The following is an 8,075-nucleotide window of genomic DNA, read 5'->3' as shown; positions in this document are numbered from 1 at the left end:
GATTTAGGAAGAATCGTCCTGGAAGCTTGTTAAAATGTACATTTCTGAGTCCCTACCAATTGAGATTCTGGACTAGAAAATCAAGCCTAAACTCCTCAGCCTGGCATTCAAGGCCCTCTGAATCAGATCGTAGCTCTGGTGTGGTGACCATCACCAACTCTTCAGCAGCTCTGTGCTACCCTCTTCACTCTCAGTCACACGTCTTTGCCGTCTGCTCTCTCTATGTAGAATGCTGCACTAGTTTGTCAAATTAATACATTTCCTGACCATTTCTTCACAGATTTACTTAACTGTTTGTTTATTGTCTGTTTCCCTCAGTAGCCAGTAAAATCCCCAGTGGCAGGACCATTCACCAGCATTTACCAAGACCTTGGGAAATTTCTCTGGTAACTAGAATGTGATCAATGAATATTTGTGATATCTATAGTTGAGCGGCATGTGTACACTTTCCTTTAGTACAAGGCATAATGACATAAATATGAAATACAGCTATGCCAGCCATGCAGTAGGACTGCCGTGGGTGGGTTTATTAGTTCTCCTGGGATTGGGGAGTAGTTTTTGGAATGGCTTCATCAAATTGATGGCAAGTCAGAGTTGCATTTATGATCGAAGGCTAGGGATTTTCTCCATAGGCAAGGACCGACTGGGGGTCTTAGTTCTCTCTGTCTCTCTCTCTTTCTCTAGCTCTCGCTCTTTTTCTTGCTCTCCCTCAAAATGGCACATGTAGTAAGTATTTTTTCATTAATTTCTCATCTGTTGTTTTTTACTATCTACTCCTTATCATAGTTTGAGTATCTTAATTAGTGGCTTTGTCTTTTGTTTAACTGGTTTATTGTTATACTATGAGTGTTTTTCTCTTTCATAGTGAATTCCTATTATTTTTGTATAATTCTGTTGGTATTTGTGCTCAGTGTAAAAGGGAGTTGGCTTTTGGAAGCATTCCAGAAACTTTGACCTATGATTTACAACATTTACTTAATGAGACAAAAGAAAACAAACAAAAGAACATTTTTGAACATCCCCAGAGGCTTTCCCCATTAACATATAATTTTAGATTGTTTCAGTTCCTGCTATTGGCAGTCTTAGGAACTGCCAGTTCACACAGTGCCTTCAAATTTACATGAGAAGGCAATGAGAACATATGGGAACAAAGTTCTGTTTTTCATATTCTCCACTTTAACCTTTCCCTTTAAAATTAAGTCAGCATGAGAGGAAATAAACACTTTTTATCTCCATTGTATAATGGGAGTGATATCCTCCTCCATTTCCCCAATTATAATCAGGTTCCAGATGGCTGCCTTAACATGCGAATTTTCAATCAGGTTGACTCCAAAGAGCAGTTTAGCAAGTATTTTTACCAGGTGGAGGCCAACTGTTTCTACGATTGGAGCCAAAGGGCCAAATAGTAATCCAAAACTGTTCACAGACTTACAACTCAAATTTGGAGCAAGATATCTTGTGTTAAAGAACTATTTGACATTTCACCTGAGAAACGAAAAACAATTATGAGAAGACAACTTAGAATTGATGCAGCACTATGTAGCTGTCAAAAAAACTGGGACTTGTTTTGCAAAATATTTTATGAACAATTATCAAGATGTACAAGTTAAAGGGGAAGTAGAAAGAATGATTAAAAACCACTGCTTTTTCTGAGCTATTTCTCCTGCTTCATGGAAAAAGAAAAGAAAGAAACAAGTGCTTGTGAAAATCCATAGATCTAAGAATTTTACCCATTTTTGTTTTTATAAAAGGGAAACCAAAAAGCATTAAATATCAACTGCTTCAGCCTGGTCATATGTGAAATGGAATTGCGTAGATAGATATTTATTCCCTGTAGTGTTCACACTTAATGATTTGACATTTTATTGACTTCAGAATTAAAAACCAAAATTCTCAGTCTTAAACCTTAGAGGGGAAAAATATTCTAAATCTGAAGTTTTACCTTTCCACAATGGTTATACTATTTTATTGAATAACTGAGTCTCTCTCTCTCTCTCTTTTAAGGAAGACTTGACAAATTTATATCAACTTCTAATTCATTAACTCCTCAGGTAGATATCATTATAGTTTTCCTTAATTATTTGTTGAGATATTTCCTTTCTATCAAATATTTTTGTTACGGGTTACATTCTCTTTCTAGATAGTTTCAGCAATTACAAAACTTCGTCATTTAAGAAACTGTTTTTTTTCCCCCACAATATAAAATACGTTGGTGATATTTTAAGTAGCAATGATTTTTGTTTATTGAGCTCCATTTGTGTATGAAACATTGGGGCAAGAAATGTGCACATGTTATCTCTAATTTATTAGCATTTTCTCATGTATAACAGCGGGTAGTAATGGTGTTTACCTCTTTGTGCTGTTGTGAAGAGCTGGTAAATGAAAGCACTTAGAATAATGCTGGCCACATGGTAATATCTGTATGTGTTAAGTATTATTTAATATAATACCTATAAAATATAATGTTTATATTTACATGTTACCTAATAGAATTGTCCCATAAGGTTAATATTTAAATGTTGAGAAAATTGAAGCTTAGGAGTTTAAGTAACTGGCCCAATTTTAAGAAGTATAGAAGACAAAATTTCGAACTCCAAAGCCCAAGTTTGTAAGCTCCCTCTCCTGAAGTTGCTTCAGTATTTCCCACACCACATGGAGTTCCCAGTGTATGGAATATAAATGTGAGGGAGAACTGAGCCTTAGCACACGTGCCAAGTTATAGAGGTGCCTACCATGTTTATGGGAGAAGCACTTGCCTGAATTCTGCTCTACACATGGGGTCTTTCATTCCATTTTGTGTTTACTGGATGCTACTCCTTTTTTCAAGTCCTACTTTTGTCTTAGGTTTGTTACCTTCTGGCTCTCCCTCTGATTCCATCTTTCATCTCCATGCTAAGAGGAGGAAGGTTACTCTAGTTTAAAGTAAAACCATCCAATCTTTCCTAGTGAAAACCAGAAAGTTTTTCCCCAGCAGCTTCTCAGTAATCAGTAGGCATGGCACATTTGTCTCAATTAGTCCCAAAGACTTTCTTAATTTTAGTTTGCAGTTTTTAATGGTGGCTAGGAATATCTCAAATGACTCTGAAAGGATTAAGGTAGGCTCTCTTAAGTGACTGTGTGGATTTGTATTGAAGAAATGCATTTTTTGGTGAATATGATGCTAGAACCAAACAACGTGATTGCTGTGAGGAAGGAAAGCTTATCTCTCCATAAAAAAAAAAGTCTGACAGAAAATAATTTCATTTCCTTTTTTGATGTATCACATGATCTTTGTAAAAGCAAAACCAGATGGAAATAAAGATGTTTTAGGCAAGAATCCATAAGTCAGGAAGAAATTGAGAGGGGGAACTACTTTGAGATTTCATTTTCATCTTTGCTAGTATACATATACATGCTTATCTAGGTCAAGAGACCCCTGTGCCTCTTTAATTTATGAATTATAAACATGTAATTACTGGGGTAAAAGTCAAGAAGAAAAGTCATCCTGCAACTTCCTGCCTTTCAGTCAGTAGTATAGGCAGAGCTTCCGTCACTGTTCCTGTCTCTCAGTGTTAGCCTTCATCCTAATGACCCAGAGGTAACCTTTCCTGATGATAAGATTTTCCAGCAAGAATAAATCAATTAGAATTTCTCCTGCAGAGTTGCTGTGGAAATTGGGACTACTTACAATGATATTTCTCAAGATACTACTCTAAAATGGTTACTTTGAATAGTTGCATGCTTTAAATCTGGCTAAGTAATTTATCAGGACATAGAACTTACATTTATAATTTATGAGACATCCAGAAAATATAGTAAGGTTTCTGTTTTTCTTGCTTTTACTATCTCTGGGCTGCAAATCCTTGAATGAAGGTAGCTGTCACGGCATGTCTAACTTGAGAATAACTGAAGGAGTCAAAATTATCTGTTGAGAATGACTAAACACTTAGTGTGAAGTAAGATATTTGAGAACTAACTTAGGAATACTTATCATGCATACTGAGAAACTGGAAAGTTCTAACAACTTCCAGGTGCTCATCTCTCAATGATAACATTTATTTATGAGACTAAATATATTCTTATATACTTAGTAATTCATTCCTTTTTTGATGAATCAGTATCTCTTCTGTTTAGCCAATTTCTACATCTCTAAAAAACATTTTCTGTTTTGCTTAATTTACCAAATGTTATGACCTTTAATTTTCCTCTTATGACTCAGAATCCTATGACATGCACAAGTTTGAACATGTAATATGTGTGTCTATGGAGGGTGGGGATAAATAAATGTTGATTTCACTTGACTGAAACTCAGGTTCAAGTCTCAATAGATACTTTTTGGATGTAAAAAATGATCTGGTAGGGAATGATCCTAATCATCAGAATTTTTTTGATCATCTAAAAAATTGTCAGTAATTTATGGGGAATTTTAATTTTCTTTTCCAAATTTTTCACTAGTTTATAATGTTGAAAATATTTATTTATAGTGTTTTATTGTTGCTTTTGCTGTTTATTTGTTTTATTTTTCTTCACTAATTTTTTATGAAGCCAGTTCTACTCACCAAATACATGTACTAGATACATATCTCTCTTTTTAATTCAATTAAAGCATGCGAGACATTAGGTGCTATGGACTGAATGTGTCCTACCAAAATTCAATATGTAGAAGCATTAATTCCCAGTGTGTTGGTATTTAGTGATGGGACGTTGGGGAGGTAATTAGGTTTAGAGATCATGAGGGCAGAGCCCCTGTGATGGGATTAATACCCTTAAAAGAAGATGGAGGGACCAGGGCTTGTTTTCCTTGCAAGAAGGGAGCTGTCTATAAACCAGGAAGAGAGGCCTCACCAAGAACCTGACCATGCTGATCTTGACTTCCAGCATCCAAAACTGTGAGAAATAACTGTTGTTTAAACCACCCAGTCTGTGATATTTTTATAGCATTATGAACTGACTAAGATATTAGGGTTTATCTCCTGAGTGTTCTTTTTTTGAGTTGTTTATATTGTATGCATAGATGAGTGAGGTGTGCACTAAGCCCACATGGAACTTACAACCTAGAGCAGAAATCAGAATACATATACCAGCTGCTACAATACAAACTGAAAATTAAGTGATAGTATGAGAGCCACATCCCATCTGCCATATAAAGAAGAAAAGAAAAGAAAAGAGAAAGAATATTTCCAGCTTGAGGAGTTGTTTTACCCTTGAGGAACAAATTAGATTAAAAAAATTTTTTTAACATTTATTATCAAAATTTCAAAATTATGGAAATGAGAAAGGACAGTATAGTGAAACCTATATACCCAATCCCTTCGATTCAACTGTTATTAACATTTTGCCATATTTGCTTCAAAAAATTAGATTTTGATGGTGGAAAAGCCAGGGTAGACATTTTAGTTAAAAGAAACTTTATAAAGAAAGGCACTGGAGTAAAGTCACTCAGGGATTGCTTAAGAAGAAGACATAAGAGGATAAGGGACAAAAGAGAAACCAAGGTTATCATATAATTTGCATTTGGATCATATGAACATCAAGCTCAAGAACATGTGTAATGGGATGCTGGGGAGAGAAGGGATCTAACTTCTTTTGTGTAAAGCCCTATGCTGCATGTTCTCATCTGTATTATTTTATATAAGATGTTCTGAACTTTTTCTGTAGATAACGGAGATTTTTTTTTCTTCAGAGGTACTATTTGGAAAGAATTTCTAACATGTTGAGTTGAATGGCTTTCAGGGAAGAAAGAATGGAAGCATGGAGGTCAGTTTAGAGGGCTAGGTATGTGAGTACTAATGAAAGAAAACTGAGTACAGGACACGGCGAAGGACAAGGAGCACATTTGCTAATACAATTTTAGTTAACTTTCAAGGATGTGGCAACTGACTTGGTGTGGATCGTGAAGGGAAAGAAGAGGCAAAATTAAGAAGGGAATAATAATAAGCTGATATTTAATGAAAACTTACTCTGTGTCAAGCACAATGCTAAATATCTTAAATTATATGTTTGTGATTCTCAAAGTCACATGCCATTGGCTTTCCTAGTTTTGAAAAGAAGAAATTGAGGCAGAAAGAAGTTAGAACACTTTTATGGATAAAAAGAACTTGCAAGTAGAGGACTATCTTGCAAGTCCAGTCCTATAGTTTGATTCTACAAGCTCTCACTTTTCTACTTTACCTCCCTAAAATGCAGTTACAAGGAGATTTTGAGTCTTAATGGAGGAAAAAGGGATGATGCTATTAATAATGACAATAGGAAAAACTAGCCACGGAGAATGATAATGAGTTTGGTTTGGATACTGAAGCAGAAACTCGGGCGGTCATGTCCATTTTCCTCTCCTTCCACAATCAATTTCCTTCCAATTTTTAACTATTACCTGGTTGTCTAGAGTAAAGAATACATTTTCCAGCTTCTCTTGCAAACAGGTGTTGAAATGTGACAAAATTCAGGCCAGTAGGAAGTAGATGAAATGCTACGTTTAGTTTCCAAGAAATGTCATTAAGGAACAAATTTATGCTTCTCTTCCACCCCTTCACCCTGATAGATGGAAGGCAGGGGCCATGGCTGAAGCTTCAGCAGGAATTCTGAAAGATTTATTGTTTGGGTCATGAGACCGGAAGCCACAACCAAACATTAATAAGATAGAAGTCTCCTGGATCCCTGCTACTGTGACATTAGAGGGAGAATAAACTTGTTTAAATTATGATTACTCTAGTATTTTTCCCATGTGAAAAGCATAATCTTGTCCTACCAGATACAAACATACTGATTTTGATTTATGTTGCTTCCTCATTCTTTTTTCCTATTGTGTAAAAGTAATAAGTACCTTCAGTGTCTAAATGCCTGTATTTTTATTTACATGTTGTTCTTATTTACTGTCTTAGACACACTGAATTGTTATTTTTAGCAATGTGGTTTTGGTTAATATTCCTTTCTTCTGTGAAAACATTTTGTGTAGCTGGAAAGAACTTAGAAGTCAGATATGATTTAGGGCTAAATCTCACCTATGCCATATATTAGCTATATATTCATGAAAAATTCCTCAATCTTGCCGAAAATTATTTTTCTCAGCTGTAAAAACAAAGATAAGAATATCTGCCACAAAATTTGCTGTATAGATTAAATAAACTAATATATAGAAAATGTTAAGTAAAAACTTAGTTGTCCTCTAGTTCATGAACAGTGCCTGGCACACAATGAGTGATATTTGTTGAGTGAATTCTAGTTTTACAGATGGAAACCCCCAAATAAATGTAGTCCAAGTATTGAACTGAAAACCATATTGTGAAAACTCTGGTCAAGAAAGGCTGAGGAGCTATTACCTTTTTTTTTTTTTCTCTTAGAGTTGACTATTAACAGAATGCCTTATGTAACTTTTTTTTTTAACATCTTTATTGGAGTATAATTGCTTTACAATGGTCTCATGTAACTTTTGATTTAAATTTTTATGAAAGAAAAGAGTTCACAGAGAAGTAAGTTCCTGGATGAAAAAGGGCTTAAATTTGCATGTCAGTTTCTCAAAATTTACAGAGTACTTAGGTAATACAAAAGTAATGCGAACATTTGATTTTCATAACATATAGTATCCCTTAATTCTGATTCTTAGTTGAACTCTGGTGACCTAGTCATATAAATTTACGAACTATTCATATGAATTTATCACATTTAAAAGGCAGTAGATGCTAATATTAGAATTGTTTATATAATTATTACCATCATCAAATAAATACTACTACTAATAAATGCATAAATATGGTAATAGTTGGAAAACCTTCAGTGAAAAATGTTTCTAGAATCAGTCAGGAGTTTTATATGGAGCATCTTCTTTGGTTATCAAATGAATGTTTGATTTCCAAGAAAATTGTGGGAACCTTAAGAAAATATGTGTCTCTTTAGAATGAACTGTTAAGCATCTATCTAGTCCTTATGGGGCTTTGGCTTGTTCCAAGTTACTTCCCTAAATAACTGATAAATGTATAATATAAGATAAATAATTGAAGAAGGGTCTATGTAGTCTGGAATTCAAGGAGAATTTTGGTGTGGGAAAGAAGGGTTTAAGCACAAAAACAGGAAGGGGAATGACTTACTAAGGAATGGCACCT

The sequence above is a fragment of the Orcinus orca genome, chromosome 9, assembly GCF_937001465.1.
Source record: "Orcinus orca chromosome 9, mOrcOrc1.1, whole genome shotgun sequence".
Classification (NCBI taxonomy): domain Eukaryota; kingdom Metazoa; phylum Chordata; class Mammalia; order Artiodactyla; family Delphinidae; genus Orcinus; species Orcinus orca.
The sequence above is the reverse complement of the archived record's forward strand: the minus strand, read 5'-3'. Positions refer to the sequence as shown.